Below are 19056 nucleotides of genomic sequence, written 5' to 3'. Positions count from 1 at the left end.
TGGCCACTAGGCAATCTATGCATGTAACAAAATGGCACTTGTACACCATACATTTATACACGCTTCTTTAAAAAGGAAAAGGAATACATCCCCCCAAAAATGAGATTGTGTCAAGTGTTACTCTGTAGGTTAGGGCATCAGTAGAAGCAATATTAGACCTAAACCAAATAGCATTCTGATTCACATGTTAGTGACTTCATGGCAGCAGGTAGACCTCAGACCCTCCTCCAGCCCTGTCAGATAGATGCCCACACAGGTAAGAATAAGGGAAGAACCAGGGTCTGTAGAAGCTGGCGGTTGGGGAAGCCTTACAATAGTTGACTGTTCCCCAATGCTCTGCATTGCTTTTCACAGGAGGAAGATGTACATTAGTCAAGTCACCTAACGTTTAGTATTGGGAGAAGGAAAGGGGAATTAACATTTATGAAGAACCAAAAAATAGATGCTACAAGTGTTCTGTATGCTAGACTCTCAATTTAATCTTTCAGATACTCTGTGATGTCCCATGTTTCATCAGATCTGAGACATGTTCCCCACCAACCCACAGTTTGACATCTCTGCAACTGAGGACATGTTAAAATCAGCAGTCCCCTACAATCAATATTTGTCAAGTAACCGTCATGACACAGTTGTGACTGCCCAGAGATGCTAACATGGTTGTAAAAATGATTATATAATTAAGAATCTAATTAAGTCCAAAAGAGAACTTTAAGCAAGGTTAAAATAAAAATTCTAAGTAATAAGAAACCATTGTATTATAATTTAGTTGGCACTGGTACACAAGCAAGCCAAGTAAATGCAAATCTAAATTAAAAATCCAAGTAAAAGTGCCAGCAGCAAAACTTACAGTGACTAGATCGAAAGTCCTAGCAGTAATTACACAACACACTTTTAGGCCATAGGAACCAAATGACTGTGAGGAGGAGGCCAGGGAAGTGATGAACCAGATGTGCTCAGCAACATTTCTGAAGGGAGAGACAAAAGTTGGCTGATTTTCCATCATTGTTCTGCCAGTTTAAAAGCCAGAACCATAAGTTTTGGTTTCTCAATGCATTATTTTTTAAATGCTGCATCAGCAAAGTTTTTTATAACAATTTTAGGAAAAATTAGCCAAAACTTAGAAATAAGGCGGAGGGAGGGCCATACCTCCTCTCAATGTCGGATAGACCACTTATCCTCTAATGGAATGCACTGCTTTTGTTTATTTGTTTGTTTGTTTGTTTGTTTTGATACGGATTCTCGCTCTGTTGCCCAGACTGGAGTGCAGTGGTGCGATCTCGGCTCATTGCAACCTCTGCCTCCCAGGTTTAAGCAATTCTCCTACCTCAGCCTCCCAAGTTGCTGGGATTACAGGCACATGCCACCATGCCTGGCTAAGTTTTGTATTTTTAGTAGAGTTGGGGTTTCACCGTGTTGGCCAGGCTGGTCTTGAACTCCTGACCTCAGGCGATCCGCCCACCTAGGCCTACCAAAGTGCTTTGGAAGTCTTATGAGCCTTGATTCTAATGTTACATGCTTTTAGTTATTTACATGTATGATATTAAATTGAAAGCATAAAGTTTTAAAATTTGAAAACAATATGTGGTCATTTCAGCAACTTAACATACTGTTTTATTTTTATGTTTATATAATTTTTAAAAGTTATCTAAGTATTTGGGGAAGCTTCTCAGTCAGATACCCTTGAAAAAATCTGAATATAATAAATCTGTAAAGGAAATGTCAATATTTGAAGGGATCCCATAGCAAATTTAATTAGCCCCTTAAATATTGTAAGTGTACTTTTTCCATTTTTTATATTCGGGTTTCTTTTTGAATATTTTCATTTCTGATCGACAGACTTTCCCAAATACTACACTTAGTGCATGTTGAGCATACACTTTCCTAATAAATAAAGTAATAAGATTTAGAAGCTGAACTTTAAAAACTTAAGAACTAGCTTCAATAAGTTGAATATTAATTTTTAAAATCAAAATAGTCCCTGAATAATCTTTTCTACCTAAAGGGACTCCAAGAATCACAGACACCCACATTCACTTTTGGGTGGAACAGGCAGAGGCCAGACCAGCTCATCACCGCTGACCCTTTCAGAGCCTCAGTGGGTAAAATAAGCGCGTCCTCATAATGAGAGCTGCTATATTTGGGATCTCTCCTTGTCCTCCATTCATGATCTTACTTTCCTTTCAGTCCTAAAGATTCAAACACGTGGTGTCAGTGTTGCTCTAAAGCACAGGCCGATTCCCAGGGTCAGGCTCTAAATTGTTTAACTAAATCCATTGACAAATCACCCAGAAAAGCTTTTAATATGTTTGCAGGCTTAACCGTAGAAGCAAAGCAAATTGTTCTTGAGATCTTCAAAGCAGGCGTGCAGGTTTCACCAGTTCTTCCGCTTGCCCTGGGCAGGTCTGCAAGTCTGCTGGAACCTGGCACGCAGTGACCCTCCTGCCCAGCCACCCGGTTCCTGAGCTTCCTCTTCATGCAAGAGTCCACTTGTAAAACAAACAACAGGCTTAGAATTGTTCGTCCCCTTCACCACCAGTAAGTATTTCACGCAGGTAGAAAAGCCGGAGGAGGAAAAGGTATCGAAACACAGTAGAAAAAAAAAAATGAACAAATGGAAATAATGAGTTGAACTCAGAGGCTCCCAGCTTCAGGGATCATTTCTGACACTTGGCATTTGCCTCCTGCAGCAGAAACGCGTCTTCCTTGTTTCTCCCCATTCAATTCTTCCACTTCTGGATCCTCAAACTCATACCGGGATTCGAACATGTTGGGTGGTTGGTTTCGTTGCTTATTTTAATTTTTTAAACTTTTAAACTTATTTAAATTTTTAATTTTAATTTTTTTTAACCATAACTGCCTTGTGCTTAGAAGCCTGATGATTTTTCAGCTGTGTTTACAAATCTCGCCCTCTCCCCAGCCTCTCGTCCTTCTGATCTCCTGCCCTCCACCGCATGGGAGGGCACAGATTCCGTTGTGTCTCAGCCCTGCTGCAGCAGGCGGTTAGACAAAACCACATTGTCATTTATAAACGCAGAAATCAAGCTCTTTCTCTCTCCCCCCGCCTTTACCCACCCACCCCCTTTTTCTGTTCTCTCTCCTGCTCTCTGTTCCTTTTCCGTAATGTCAAGTCTATTCCACTAAGGGGCTGCTCTTTGACTAATTCCGCCACTTAATTTTCTAACATTCATTCTTGACTTTCAAGGAGGAAACTTCCATTTTGAGTGACGTTTCTCGTGACTGAATGAATGTGGACCCGGTTCTCAATACGTCAAAGGAAAGGGTATTCACAACCTAACCTTGCTCTCAGGAGGTGGAGCGGGGCTTTCTACTCCGTGGAGGAATGGAGAGTTAAGCCTGGAATGCACACCACTGTCCGGCAAACCAGAAGGCCTCTGCAATCTGCAGGTTCCACTCTCTGGTCTGGAAAGATCTCCCAGCAGGTGGAGGCCATTGTCCTTTGCCTGACCCGGTCCCTGCTCAAGCAGTTAGAGGGCGAGGCCCAGACCTCCTGCAGACCCCAGACAATCAGTCCCTGGGATCAGACCCTGGGCACAGCTGGGCCTACTCCGGAAGGGTGTGGAAGGAGGAGAGGTGCAGATGGGATTCGTCAAAGGCAGCAGCACCCTTAGCACTTTGCCTCCATCCTTGATCCAGCCATCCGGCCTGGCTTTCTTCTCAATTTCTTTGGCCCTCAGTTTTCTGTTGTCTCTGCACGGTGGTGACTTTAGTCACCAACATTGCTGATTTTGGTATTACTGAACCTTTAGCCTTTGGGCCAGCATGCTCTGATTTTGGAATCTGACATCTCTGCCCCGGACCCTGGAGTTGACAGGTGTTTGACGAGGTGCACTCTGTCGCATAATCTGCTTTTTTCTCTTGATCATTATTCTGAACATTTCCTCTCGGTTGTTTACTGGACTTCTAAATATTGTTCTGATGGTTGTGTTGTAATCTATCGAGATCTCCCATAATATATTTAACTAGATACCTTGTAGTTGGACAATTAAGCTATTTCCAAATTTTCACTATACCAAATAATGCCTTGGTAAGTATTAGTGTACTGAAATCTTCACAGTTACTTTTTAAAACATTTTAAAGTTATACATACTATAAACGGACGTATGTTCTTGATAAAAACTTACTGAAAACAGGTAAGACTAAAGTCCTCGTTAACCAGCTTCAATCGAGTTGTTATAGCCATCATAGAGACACCGCTATTATTGGTTAATGTGTACCCTTTTTTGAAATGTACGTACGTGTATTTTCAGATACCTAAGTGAGATGCAGATAGATAGACACGCTGAACCGTTTTCATTTGTGAGACCGAGTGGTGCACAGATGTTAACGTGCTGTACATTCACTTGGCAGCATGACTTGGAGACACTTCCACGTCAACACACGAAGATCTGCAACTGCTGTGTGGGATTCCATAATAAGGATAAGCCGACGTTTATTGAGCTATTTTCTTATCCCTGGATATTTGGGTCGTGTTTAGCTTTTGCTGAGACAGACAATGCTGCATTCAATCTTCACCTTGTGCACATGTGCAAATGTCTCTCTGGGGAGATTCAGAATGTTAGGTCGTAGAGGAGAAACATTTTGCCCACCAGAGTAGCTGCAAAATAACGCTCTCACCCGAGAGCGGCTGAGGGCACGTATGCCACCACAACCTCGCCCACGCTTTATATGATCAAACTTTTGATTTTTGCCACTTTGATTAAAAATGGAACCTTGTGTTTTATTTGCATTTTTTTGATTTCTAATGAGGTTAAGCATCTTTTCAAGTATATTGGTCATACATCCTTTTTTCCTTTTTTTTTTTTTTTCTGAGACAGTCTTGCACTGTCACCCAGACTGGAGTGCAGTGGCGCGATCTCAGCTCACTGCAACCTCCTTCTTCCAGGTTCAAGCAATTCTTTTGCCTCAGCCTCCTGAGTAACTGGGGTTACAGGCATGTACCACCACACCCGGATAATTTTTGTATTTTTACTAGAGACGGGGTTTTGCCTTGTTAGCCAGACTGATCTCAAACTCCTGACCTCAGGTGATCTGCAAGCCTCCCAAAGTGCTGGGATTACAGGCGTGAGCCACTGCACCCAGCCTGGTCATACATTCTTAATCACCTCAGATTACATGCCTGAAAGTTGGGTTGCTGGGTCAAAGGACATGCAGTATATACACAGTAGTCTCCCCTCACCTGCCGTAGGTACATTCCAAGCTCCGCAGTGGATGCTGAAACCACGTAGTTCAGAACCTTCTAGATACTGTCTTTTCCTATGCATACATACTTATGATCAAGTTTAAGGTATAAATTAGGTGCAGTAGGAGATTACCAACAATAACTAATAATAAAACAGAACAATTATAGCAATATGCTCTAATAAAAGTTATGTGAATATGGGCGCACTCTCTCTCTGTCAAAATACCTTATTGTGTGTAATATTTTTGGACCATAGTTGAACACAGTTATAATATTTTGGTCAACACAGTTTCAGGTAACGGAAAAGCAAAACCGCGAAGAAGGGAGAACTACTGTATGTTTTTTACTCCGTGTGTGTGTGTGTGTGTTTGTGTGTGTGTGTGTGCGCGCCTACCTAGCTCTACCTATCTTATCTAACTATGTAATCTATTGCTTTTAAGGTGGTATTTTTTCCAAGATGTCTTTCTGTAATAATTAAACCAATTTATACTCTCACTACAGCATATATAAATGTTTTCTTATACTGTCTACAGAAGAGTTTTACTTTTGTTTTTTCTAGGGCAGATAAATAAAGATAGCATCTTATTGATTTTACATTTCTTTCATTAAGAATAAGACTGGCTACTTTCATATCCTTTTTGGCAGTTCATTTTTTTTCCTTTGATTAACAGCTTATTTTTTATTTCTCCTAATTCTATGTGTGGTTGTTCACGTTTATTTTTGTTCTTACCAATCTAAAAACTCTCACACGGGTTAAGAATGTCAGCCTACATCTGAGTGTCAATAAGGTGCAGATAGTTCAAGGAATAATGCCTCATAGTGTCATGACATGCTGCCACAGTGTCATGACGTGCTGCCACAGTGTCGTGATGTGCTGACACAGTGTAGTGACATGCTGCCACAGAAGAGGCCCCCAGGAAAATCCACTTTGGGAACCCCTTAAGCAAATATAACTTTATGGGAAGATTGTCCTTCTTTGGTCTCTGATATGGTTTGGATCTGTGTCTCCACCCAGATTCATTTGAATTGCAATTCCCAGTGTAGCAGATGGGGCCTGGTGGGAGATGATTGGATCATGGGGACAGTTTCTCATGCTTTACCACCAACCCCCTTGGAGCTATCGTCCTGATAGTGAGTTCTCACATGATCTGGTTATTTAAAAGTCTGTGGCACCTCTCTGCTCCCTTGGTCCTGCTCCTGCCATGGAAGACACCTGCTCCCGCTTTGCCTTCCGCCATGATTGTGAGTTTCCTAAGGCCTCCCCCAGAAGCAGAAGCTGCTATGCTTCCTGTACAGCCTGCAGAACCATGAGCCAATCAAACCTGTTTTAAAATAAATTCCTCAGTCTCAGGCATTCCTTTCTTTATAGCAATGCAAGAATGGACTAACACAGTCTCCATGTTGACACCTTGCTTGTAAAGCTGGCTGATGCGGCATTGCAATGAAGTGGTAGATTTTGAATGTCCGAGTGTGATTAGACTCTAGCTGTTTGTTGATAAATCATTGGTAGGTGAATTATGCCATCACAGGCCAGAATGTCCGGCCAGCCTCCATAGCAGGACCATCCCAACTTATAGGAAATGGAAAGGCTCAGAGACTCCAGAGAGGCCCAGCACTGTCCCTGCCATCCACCAGGTGGAATCAGGGCAGTGCACCTCCCACTGTGTGTGTGTGTGTGTGTGTGTGTGTGTGTGTGTGTGTGTGGAGGGGAGGGGTGTTGCAGTTGGTCACAGCTGCCCTTTACTATCTCTTTTGGTCAAGAGTTCTCCCTTTCTCCTCGTTAGAGAAAGTTTGCCTTGGTTTTGCCAGTTTCCTGAAAGTCTGCATTTTCTGGGTATAAGCTCACTCATTGAGAAGAGAGCCTATCCTTTCACCTCTAGAACAAGAAAACTGGTGGGTAGTAAAAGACACATAATGAAAATGGTATGTGCCCTAAACTTCAGGTGAACCAGCAAGAGCGTTTTACAGCACACACTGTAACCTGGAATCATTCACAAGGGTCCAAATCCCAGCTTCACTCTCATTGCTGGACATCGGGCTCGATGTTCCAAATTTTAGCTCTTCTCATCTGTAAAACGGCAATTATATTAATACCTATGTTTAAGGCAGTCGTGAGCATTAACTGAATTTTGGTCCACCTATGGATGCTGGCACAGCAGGCATTTTATGCATAATGTCTCTAATCATTATTTCTCCATCTCAGAATAGAGACAGATCTCTGCGGGTGGAGGACCCTTACCAAAGTAGTTGGAGGGGAGACCTTAGGACTTAAAAGCCTCTTGTTATATAGGAGTCCTATATGGCTAAAAGGACTTCTCTTGTTTGTCCTGGATGTGACATCAGGTTTAAAAAAAATCTCACTCCCGTTCAGGAGCCTGGCAACCATGCATTACCCAACATCGGTTACCATGACTGCAAGGAGGCAGCAGACAGCAAGCCCACAGAAGTGTGTACTGAAGAAAGGGAATTCAACAGCTCCTGGAGTTAACAAGTGACTGTTATTTACGGAAGGAATGGTGTTTGCAGATGGGAATGACTGCAAAATGCATAGAAGGACACAGCCATGCCCTTTCCACAGAAGTCACAGAACACACCTCAACACACCGAGAAGACGTCCATGACAGGAAAAGATGACGAAGGTCTCCTTTCTTCCACATCGTAGAAGATTTTCTGCCATAAAGTCATTATATTCTATAGTTGTTTATGTCTTCGGCATTTTGGAGATAGCTTTTCTCATGAAGTGAAGACTGGCTCAGATTGTTTGACTAACTGCAAGAATTGTGGAAATGGGAGGAAGAATTCATGAAGGATGCCTCCCTTACCTGTATAGAGTTGTTTTCATTGATAAATGGTTGTGATCTGTAAAACTGCGGATATCGACATTTATTTAAGGAGAACGAGCTGTATTTGGGCAGATTTGGCTTTGAATTCTGTCTCTACCTCTTAGAGACTGTGCGACAATTGTTATTTAATGTCTGAGTCTCAAATGTCTCGTCTGTAAACTGATTCTAACACTTACACTGAATGCCGTGCTTACATTACAGGATGTCCATGTTCTTCTAATCGTGCCTTTCTAGTTTCTGTATTCTCTGATGTTTTGACTTCTGGGGTCTTGCTGATCCTGGAGAGACTCCCCCTCCCAGGGCTGGTCAGTTCCTAGTAGTGGTAAGGGACTCACCTGCAAGTATGCCTTTTGTATGCAAGCCACCAATCCAAAGCCCATCCCTCCAGTGACCCCCTTTATCTGGCTCTCACTTGCAGAGCCACTATCCCCCTGCCCTAATCACCCCAGGGACAGATATTAAACAACTAGAAATAGCCACGATGCCCTAGAGCCTGGTGAAATTATTTAAAATGGGTAATACTACACCTGCTTGCCTGCCCTACATTTCCCCCTCACAACCCATAATAAAGTCTCTTGCCCACATTTTCTTCTCATTCCCTCTGCCTCCCGACTCATCCTGGTGCTTCCCCACGTGGCCCTGCTTGGCATAGTGTGACCGCTGCTCTTCAACTGTGAGTAACACACTCTCTACGGAATGGCAGTCATCTCCTGACCCATTTCCCTCACCATACCCGAATAATAATAAAACCTACTGTCTCAGCCTGTTTGGGCTGCTGTAACAAAATGCTGTAGACTGAGTGACTTAAACAGTAAATATTTATTTCTCACACTTCTGGAGGCAGGGGAGTTCACAGTCAAGGCACTGAAAGACTCAGTGTCTGCTGAGAACCTGCTTCCTGGCTCATGGGCAGCCAGCTTTTTCTCTGTGGCTGGAAGAAGCCAAAGCATTCTCTAAGGTCTCTTTTATAATAGCATTAATCTGTTCATGGGGCCTCCACCCTCATGATATAGGTGGACCCCCAGTGAATAACCTCACCTCTGAGTGCCATCACACTGGGGGTTAGGACTGTGATACATGCACTTGGAGGAGACACACACATTCAATCCACAACATTCATGATGTAAAAACACATGCCCCAATCTCTGGAACCTGTGAATATTACCTTGTGTGGCAAAAGGGACTTCACAGGTGCGAAGAAAACATGAATCTTGAGATGGGAGATTATCTTGGGTTAGCCAGGTGGGCCTGGTGTGATCACGAGGATCCTTAGAAGGGAGAGGCAGGAGATCAGCATGAGTAGCAGAGAAGGGTGAGGCCATGAGCCAAGGAATGCTGATGGCTTCTAGAAGCTGGAAGAGGTGGGGAATGAATTCTCCCCTGGAACCTTCGGAAGGAATCAACACTGCCAACACCTTAATGGTAGCCCTGTAAGGCCTACTTCTGACACTCTGACCTCCAGAACTGTGATAATAAATGTGTGTTGTTTTGAGCCACTAAATGTGTGATCATCTATTACAGTAACAATAGGGAACTAATATAAGTTTCAACAAATTATGATTATTTTCACTATCAAGTACAATAATATTCAGAATGTGGAAACACTTTTGAAAAGTTAGTGTCATGTGAAGATTATTATCATCAAAGTTGATATTTGTTCTGCTTGCATTTAATTCAAGTCCACTGCTTCCAAAGTTTGTATTTCAATATTTTATTATTATGTCCATGAATACCAAAGCTACAATTGCATTCTTTTTTACCATTTCCAAGAAGATGTATGTTTTAAGGGACAGTTGACTAGAGTCCTTGCCCCATAGGGATGTAGACCATTGGCCTCCTACCACTCATGGGTCTGTGTCACATAAGAGACCCAGCTACTTGATCTTGACTCTTGATTGATCATTGAATAGAGTAATAAGAAGAGAGAGGAAAATGAGGTACCCAAAAGCCAGTGGCAGAGACTGCAAGGAGTCTCCCAGTATCTATTTTCCCCATAGTCTATGAAGATGTTTTTACCTGGGCACATGGCCATTCAAGTATGGACTACATTACTCAGACTGCCTTCCATGTCAGTGTGGTCACTTGACTAAGTTCCAGTCAATGAAATGGAAAGAGAATTGACAAATGCAACTTCAAGAAAATGTCCTTAAAGGGAAATGCTATGTCCTGCTCCAGTTCTTACCTCATTCCTGCTGGCCTGATTACTGATGTGACAGTTGACTCCACCCACAACATGGAATTCAAAAGTCAAAGATGGCAAAGCAATAGAAGAATTTGGTTCCTGAAAACTGTGGAGTGCAAATACCAGTAGTTCTGAATTGTCCGTGGTTATGTGAAATACATATTGGTTATGTAAAAATACATATTGGATAGGATTAATCACAGTTTAGATGTCAAAGAAGAAAAGATTAGTAAACTTAAAGAAAACCAGTAGAAACTGCAAATAAACACAGAGATAACAGCTGACAATAAAAATGAACAGAGCATCAGTGAGTTGTGGGACATCTTTAAGTAGTTTCATACATGTGTAATTAGAGTCTATAAAGGATCAGAAAGGACAGAAAATATATTTGAAAAATTAATGGTCAAAACTTTCAAACTTGATGAAAACTGTGAAACTACAGATCCAAGAAACTCAGTAAACTCCAAGCACAAGAAATGTGAAGAAAACTACAAGTCATATCATATTCAAAATTATTAAAAGCAATGATAAACAGGAAACCTTAAATGCATCCTGGGAAATAAAACACACCTTACATACAGAGGAATAACTATAAGAATAAATCAGACACCTTGTCAGAAAAAGTGCAAGCAGAAGATAGTGGGGCAACATCTTAAGAGCACTAAAAACAGAAATCTGTCAACCTAAAATTTTATACTCAGCTAAAATATACGACAAAAAACAAATGTGAAGTAAAAATATTTTCAGATATACAAAAGCTAAAAGTATCATCACCAGTAGAGCTGTACTATAAGGAAAGTTACAGTATGTTTTTTAGGAAGAAACAAAAAGAGAAGAAAATCTGGATCTGTTCAAAGAAATAAAATAAACCAGAAAAGTAAATGTGTGATTAAATATAACATTGGTTCCTATTTTTAAAGACTCTTTAAGAGATAATTGATTGTTTATTATTATAACTAGTAGCAATGTATTGTGGGGTCTAAGCCATATATATAAGTAAAATGTATGTCAACATTAGTACAAAATCAAGGAAGGGGGAAATGGAAGTGTACTGATGTAAGATTCTGTTATTATCTATGAAACAGTATAACATTATTTTAAGTTAGACTGTGATTGGTTAAAGATGTAAATTATAAACCTTAGAGAAACACTAAAAGGACAAAAAAGAAAAAAGTAACAAAGAACAGATGAAATATATAGAAAACAATTGAATATGTGGTAATTTAAAACCAATAATACAAATAATAAAATTAAATTTAAAGGCCTAAATACCACAATTAAAGGTCAGAGATTGTCAGATTGGATAAAAAAACAAGACCCAACTATGCTGCCTATAAGAAGCATGCTTTAAATACAAGGAAACAAGTAGGTGAAAAGAAAATACATGGGAAATTATATAACCTGATAATACTAATCAAAAGAAAACTGGAATGACTATTACTACACAAGGCAAATTTCAGAACAAAGATTATTACTAGACATAAAGAAGATCATTTTATAAAGATTAAGAGGTCAACTAATCAAGAGGTAATAACAATCATAGATATTTATGCATCTAACATCAGAACTTCAAAACACATGAAACAAAATGAAGAAGACAGCAAAGAGAAATCCACAAGTATTGTCAGAGATGTCTACAACTCTCTATCAACAGTTGATAGAAGAACTAGAAAGAAAATCAGTAAAGATATAGAATATTTAAATGATAATATCAACCAATTGAACCTAATTGACATTTTTTGAACACTTCACTCAGCAACAACAGAATACGTATCCCTTCCAAGTAAACACTGAACTTGTACTAAGATAGATCACATTCTGGAACATAAAATAAATCTCAATAAATTTAAAAGTATTAATGTCATACAAGGTATGTTCATTGAACTGAATGGAATATAACTGAATTAGAGGTCACTATTGGAAATATGTCTAGAAAATCTTCAAATTAATAGAAACTAAATAATATACTTCCGAATAACCTAGGTTCAAGGAAGAAATCAGAAGGAAAATTAGGAGTATTTTAAACAGTATTTAAAACTGAATGAAAATGAAAAGATAACATACTAAAATATGCTGGATGCTGCAAAAGCAGTACTTAAAGGGAAATGTATAGCACTTCATGCCTATTATAGAATAGAAGAAGGATCTCAAATCAAGAACTTCACTATCTACCTTAAGAAACTAAACAAAGAAAAGCAAATGAAACCCAAAGAAGAAGAAATAACACAACAAAGGTTAGAGTAGAAATCAATGAAATAGAAAAATAAAAACAATAGAGAAAATCAATGACTACAGTATCTGCTTCTTTAAAAAGATGAATGAAATTGATAAATCTCTAGCAAGACTGATCAGGAACAAAAGAAAAGAAATATAAATTACTAATATTAGGAATGATAATTAGATCACCACGTAGTCTACCAACATTAAAAGGGCAATTCAGAAATATTATGAACACCTTTGTGTCAATATATTCAACAATTTAGATAAAATGTTAAAATTTCTTGAAAGACATAAACTACCAGAGACTATTCAATAAGTAATAGATAACATTAATGGCCTCTTATCTACTAAAGGAAGTGAATTTGTAATTTAAAAGATTTTCATAAAGATCCAGATCCATAAGATTTCATGGCTTTAGCGGTGAATCCTATCAAATATTTAGGAAAATAAGAATACCAATTTTATCCAAACTCTTCCAAATATTACAAAGAATTAAATACTTTCCAGCTTAATTTCTGAGACCAGCACTTCTCTGATGCTAAAACCAGAAAAGGACATTACAAGAACACTACAAATATCTCCTGTAAGGATTTGTTAAAATCCTTAATAAATTTTAGCAAATCTAATACAACAATTTATGAAAATGATAATACATTGTGACCAAGTGTGGTTCATCCTAAGTTGGTTTAACAAACTTGAAAGGTTGGTTTAACATTCAAAAGTCAATTAGTGTAGTTAATCACATAAGCAGACTTAAAAAGAAAATATATATGATTATTCAATAAGTGGAGCAAACGCCCTTGACAAAATCTAACATCTATTCCTGGTTTAAAAAAAAACCCTTGGCAAATCAGGAATAAAAGAGAAATTTCTCAACTTCATGGATGTCAATTTGATGTGGACAGTTTTGAATAACCTACAGCTCACATTTACTTAATGATTAGCAACTGAATGTCTTTCATCTAAGTTTAGGAAAAGGAAAGCATGACCACACTCACCATGTTTATGCAACATTGTACTAGAGGTTCTAGCCAGTGCAATAAGGCAAGAAAAGGAAATAAAAGACATACAGACTAGAATGGAAGAAATAAAATCATATTTACTCATAGATGACATAATCATCTATGTTGAAAATTTTAAGGAAGCTACAAAAAAAAAAAAAACCACTATAGTGAATACGTAAATTTAGCAAAGTTGCAGGATAAGAAAGCAATATACAAAACAAATTGTATTTTTATATACTAGCAATGAACTATCTGTAATTGAGGTTTTAAAATACAATTAAACAGCATCCAAAAATATGAAATACTAGGGAAAAAATCTGACAAAGGACATACAAGGCCTGTACCTGAAAACTACAGAACATTTCTCAAGGAAATTTAAAAACATGTAAATAAATGAAAGGCTGTATCATTTTTTTTTAGATCAAAGACTTGATTACATGTTTCCCCATACTGATCTATATGTTAATACAATCCCACTTGAAATTGCAGCAGGCTTTTTCATAAAAATTGACAAGCTGATTCTAAAATTTACATGGAAATACAAAGGACTTCACATATAATAGATACTTTGAAAAAGTACAAAGTTGGTGGACTACATTACTTAATATCAAGATTTGTTTAAAATCTACCATAATGAAGAACGTGTGGTATTGGCATAAAGACAGAAAAATAGATTCATGGAATAAAATAGAAAGTCCATAAATAGTCTCACATATGATCAGCTGATCTTTTACAAAGGTGCCAAGGCAACTTACTGGGGAGAGGAAAATCTTTTCAGTGAATGGTAGTGGACAAATTAGCCACATGCCAAAAAAAAAAAAAAAAAAAGTGAATCTTGATTTTTACTCATCCCATACATAACAAATTCACTTGAATTGGATCATAGACTAGATAAGAAAACTAAAAATACAAATTTTCTAGAATTTTACAACTAAATTTCTAGAAGACAGGAGAAAATCTTAGTGAGTTTAGGTTTGCAAAGATAAACTACAACACAAAAAGCATAGACCATAAGAGAACAGAAAAGCAATAAATCGGAATTCATCAAAGTCCCCTACACACAACATGGATAAATCTCAAAATAATTATGTTGAGTGAAAAAGGCAGACACAGAAGCAGTACATACTGCATGTTTCCGTTATATAAAATTCTGTAAAAATGAAAACCAATCAATAGCACAGAAAGCAGATGAGTGGTTGCTCGGCGATGGTGAGTGAATCATGGCAAGGGAGGACGTTGCAAAGGAGCACTAGGAAACTTTGGGGGTGATGGGTATGTTTGTTTTATTAATTGCAATGATTTTGTTTGTTTTTTTGAGACAGAGTCTCACTCTGTTGCCCAGGCTGGAGTGCAGCATGGCATGATTTCAGCTCACTACAATCTCCACCTCCCAGGTTCAAGCAATTCTCCTGCCTTAGCCTCCTGAGTAGCTGGGACTACAGGCGTGTGCCACCATGCCTGGCTAATTTTTGTACTTTTTCAGTAGAGATGGGGTTTCACCATATTGGCCAGGTTGGTTTCAAACTCCTGACCTTGTGATCCCCCTGTCTCAGCCTCCCAAAGTGCTGGGATTATAGGTGTGAGCCACTGCGCTGGGCCAATTTTTTTTTTTTTTTTTTACAGGTGACTATGTAACATCAAATTGTATACTACCTCATATGAACTTATTTCCTTTAGAAGGGGGCAAATATAGAACCATGAAAAAAAATAAAGCTATTTTCATTGTCTAGGGCAAAGATTGGCAAGCTAGAGCCCTCCAGCCAAAACCTGGCTTACCGCTTATTTTTGTAAATACAGTTTTATTGGAACACAGTCGCGCTGATTTGGTTACCTATTGCCTATGGTTGCTTTCACAGCCCAAGACAGAGTTGAGTAGTTAAGACAGAGATTGTGTGGTCCATGAAGCCTCAAATATTTACCTACTATCTCGCTCTTCACAGAAAAAGGTTGCTGACCCCAATCAAGTAGATTACAAAAAGAATACTTTTGAATTGAAATACCTGGTTCAAATCCCTTTTTCATTACCATGTGACCTTGGATAAATTATTTCACCTAAGCTTCAGCTTTTCTCACCTGTAAAAATGGAGATTAAAAAAAAAAACAACAAAAAAAAACACTTTCATACGTTCATGCAGAAGGTTCCATGAAGTACAACACTGACAATGCTCTGAGCTCTAACTGGCAATATAGAAAATACTAAAGAAAAAGGGGCTTGTGGTAGCTCTTATTATTTAGAAGGGAACATTTCTCAGTTGCTTTGAGGAAAGTGCATGACACTTACCATGAGTGGAGCTTGCAGGACTGGACGTGGCTCTGGGTGAGTCAGGGAGCGGTGTGTGAATGTGAAGGCCTAGGACATGACTGTGCACTGCTGCAGACTTCAGAAACGCTGTACACTTGGGCTGCACTAAATTTACTTTAAACATTCTTTCTTCAATAGTACATTAACCTTACCTTACTGTGACTTTTTTACTTTATAATATTTTAAATTTTTAAAAAATCTTTTTGACTCTTTGGTAATAGCACAGCTTAAAACACAAACATGTTGTACAGCTAGACAATGTTTTTTCTTCATATTCTTATTCTATAAGCTTTTTTCTATTTTTATAATTTTTTAAATTTTTTACTTCTTAAACTTTTTTGTAAAAACTCAGACACAGCCGGACATGGTGGCTCACACCTGTAATCCCAGCACATTGGGAGGCCAAGGCAGGTGGATCAATTGAGGTCGAGAGTTTAAGGCCAGCCTGACCAACACAGAGAAATCCTGTCTCTACTAAAAATACAAAATTAGCCAGGTGTGGTGGCACATGCCTGCAATTCCAACTACTTGGGAGGCTGAGGCAGGAGAATCACTTGAACTCTGTAGGCGGAGGTTGCAGTGAGCCGAGATCACGCCATTACACTCCAGCCTGGGCAACAAGAGTGTAACTCTATCTCAAAAAAAAAAAAAAAAACTTAGACACAACACAGGGTTGTGGTCAGGATCATCAATATCACTGTCTTCCATCTCTATATTTTGTCCAACCGCAAGGTTTTCAGGGCAGTAATACCCATGTAACTGTCATCTCTTATGATAACAATGCCGCCTTCTAGATACCTCCTGAAGGACCTGCCTGAGGCTGGTTTACAGCAAACTTTTAAAAATATAAGTACAAGGAGTACACTCTAAAATAACGATTAAAAGTATAATATTATGTACATAAACCAGGTACCTCATTGTCCATTATCATTATCAAGCATCCTATACTGTACATAATTATATGTGCTATACTTTTAGATGACTGGCAGCTCAGCAGCTTTGTTTACACCAACATCACTGCAAACACATGAATAACGTGTTGCACTATGACATTACAATAGCTCCAACATCACTAGGCAACAAGAATTTCTAAGCTCCATTAAAATGTTATGGCGCCAGGCACGTTGGCTTACGCCTGTAATCCCAGCACTTTGGGAGGCCAAGGCAGTTGCATCACTTGAGGTCAGGAGTTTGAGACCAGCCTGGGCAACATGGTGAATCTTCGTCTCTACTAAAAATACAAAAATTAACCAGGCATGGTGTCATATGACTGTAATCCCAACTACTCGGGAGGCTGAGGTGGGAGAATTGCTTGAACCCAGGAGGCAGAGGTGGCAGTGAGCCGAGATCGTGTCACTGCACTCCAGCCTGGGCGACAGAGCAAGGCTCTGTCTCAAAAAAAAAAACATCTTGTGGGACCACTGTCGTATATGTGATGTGTCGCTCACTGAACATCCTTATGCATATATGCTGAGTCCTCCCAATAAAGTAAGCTAGAGAGAAGAAAACATCACTAAGAAAATCATAAGGAAGAGAAAATGTATTTATATTCATTAAGTAGAAATGGCTCATGTAAAGGTCTTCATCCTCCTGGTCTTGACATTGAGGAGGCTGAAGAGGAGGAAGAGGGGCTTGGTCTCACTGTCTCAGGGGTACAGAGGCAGAAAAAATCCTCGTGTAAGTGGACCCGTGCAGTTCAAACCCGTGTTGTTCGTAGGTCAACTGTACTATTTCTCTCTTGCTCCTCCCTCATTGTGATTAAAAGATGAAGATCCAAACAGCATTTTTAGTGCTATTTTTGCAAGCTGTATTTATAGTCAAGCTCTAAAATCCAACTGTACAAAGTCCCTAATGCCTCACCCTTAGATGGATTAAAAACTTCTCTAGTAAGGAGATGATGTCTTTATCTCATCTTCCCTTCCAGCACCAAGGGGAGTGTCTTACGTTTAGGAATGTTTGATATGTTTTCGTTGGATGGATGGATGATGGATGGATGGATGGATGCGTGGATGGATGGATGCGTGGATAAATGGATGTTATAGATCTTCATTAAGGCAGCATCAAGAGCTTCACTCTGTGAAGTGAATAAACAAAAGTAAAGCATTAGGGGTGCCTGCTTTGCCTTGCCAACAATGCCTAAGGCACAGGATGCACACGATCTGCTGCTGTGGTGTTTTCAGGGTGTTGTCTTGGGTTTGGTCTGTTCATTTGTTTGGAGTTTCGGTACCTCTGGCTGCAGAGGTGGAGGACATGTAGCCCTTTCTCAATGGCACACTGTCACTATAGGGCTGGGCAAGACCCTTCCCGTGGTTTGTTTTCTATGGACTTTTACTCTCCTCACCTCCTCATGGGTAACCATTGCAATGTGTTTATGTATTTTTATTTGTGCCAATTGTTTTAAAATACAGTGACTTCATGTGTGTAGTTTTAATTTTCCTAAGGAGCGTTGTCCCACACGTCTCTTGCTGTTTCTTACCCTTTTCACTCAGCACTGAAATGTTCAGATCCACCCACGCTGCTGTGTGCACAGGAGGCCCGAGGTTTCTAAGCAATCCTTTGGTGCAGCCACACCTGCGCCTATCTATTCTCCCCATTTTGGTTTTTTAAGGTACAACTGACAGTAATTTGCCAGGTGAACCAATTCTGTTTCCAGGGATTGGAAAAAGTGGAGGCCCTGCATCTCCTTAGCCCTGAGCCCTGAGAAGAGAGGTACAGGTCAAGGAGAAGTCAGCCCAGCCAGGCAGCTCTGTCCCCACTGGCCCCCTTGGGCAGCGGCTCAGCCCAACTCTGTTTTCTCACCTGCAGCAGAGTCAACAGTCCCTGCCCCACCAACCTCAGGGCTGATATGGTGCTTCCAGGAAACAATAGGAGAGGAAATGGCTGTGAATGGTGGCCACGGCCACACGTGGGCACACAACCTGCCCCAGCCCCTTCCTCAGCTGCCCTGCAGCCACCCTGGGTGCTGGAAAGGAAGTGTGTCGTCCCTAGCTGCAAGGAGGCACTCACTCTCAGGGTCATGCAATGAATTGTTACGTCCTGGGTCCACCTCTGCCTCCCTGGTTACACTGTCCTGCTCCCCATTCACAGGCTCTGACCTTCCTGGGGGCCGTAGGGAGGTGCACAGGCCCCTCAGGCATGACACCCACCCCAGTTCCTCTGGATCTTTGCCAGTGTCACCCTGTCCCTTCCTCATAACCCCCCGCCACCACTTCTGTTCATGTGATGACTTTCTAACCTGCTGTGGGGGAGCAAACGCCCTTCCCTGAGTCCCGCACTGGGGACATTCCAGAGACTCGTGGCGGGAT

At 40.1% G+C, this 19056-nt stretch overlaps 1 long non-coding RNA gene across 2 annotated transcripts in view; it reads left to right on the top strand.

The window, feature by feature from the left end:
* LOC111548455 overlaps nucleotides 1–9433 on the top strand; it is a 29217-nt gene extending 19784 nt beyond the window's left edge. For both annotated transcript variants that reach the window (XR_002733426.2, XR_002733427.2), the window contains exons 3-4: nucleotides 2401–2535; nucleotides 7572–9433. This is a non-coding gene — a long non-coding RNA (uncharacterized LOC111548455). The remainder of the gene's footprint in view (nucleotides 1–2400; nucleotides 2536–7571) is intronic.
* The last annotated feature ends 9623 nt before the right edge of the window (nucleotides 9434–19056 follow it).

Source organism: Piliocolobus tephrosceles, chromosome 3 (assembly GCF_002776525.5).
Source record: "Piliocolobus tephrosceles isolate RC106 chromosome 3, ASM277652v3, whole genome shotgun sequence".
In the NCBI taxonomy this organism is placed as follows: domain Eukaryota; kingdom Metazoa; phylum Chordata; class Mammalia; order Primates; family Cercopithecidae; genus Piliocolobus; species Piliocolobus tephrosceles.
The sequence above is the reverse complement of the archived record's forward strand: the minus strand, read 5'-3'. Positions and strand labels throughout refer to the sequence as shown.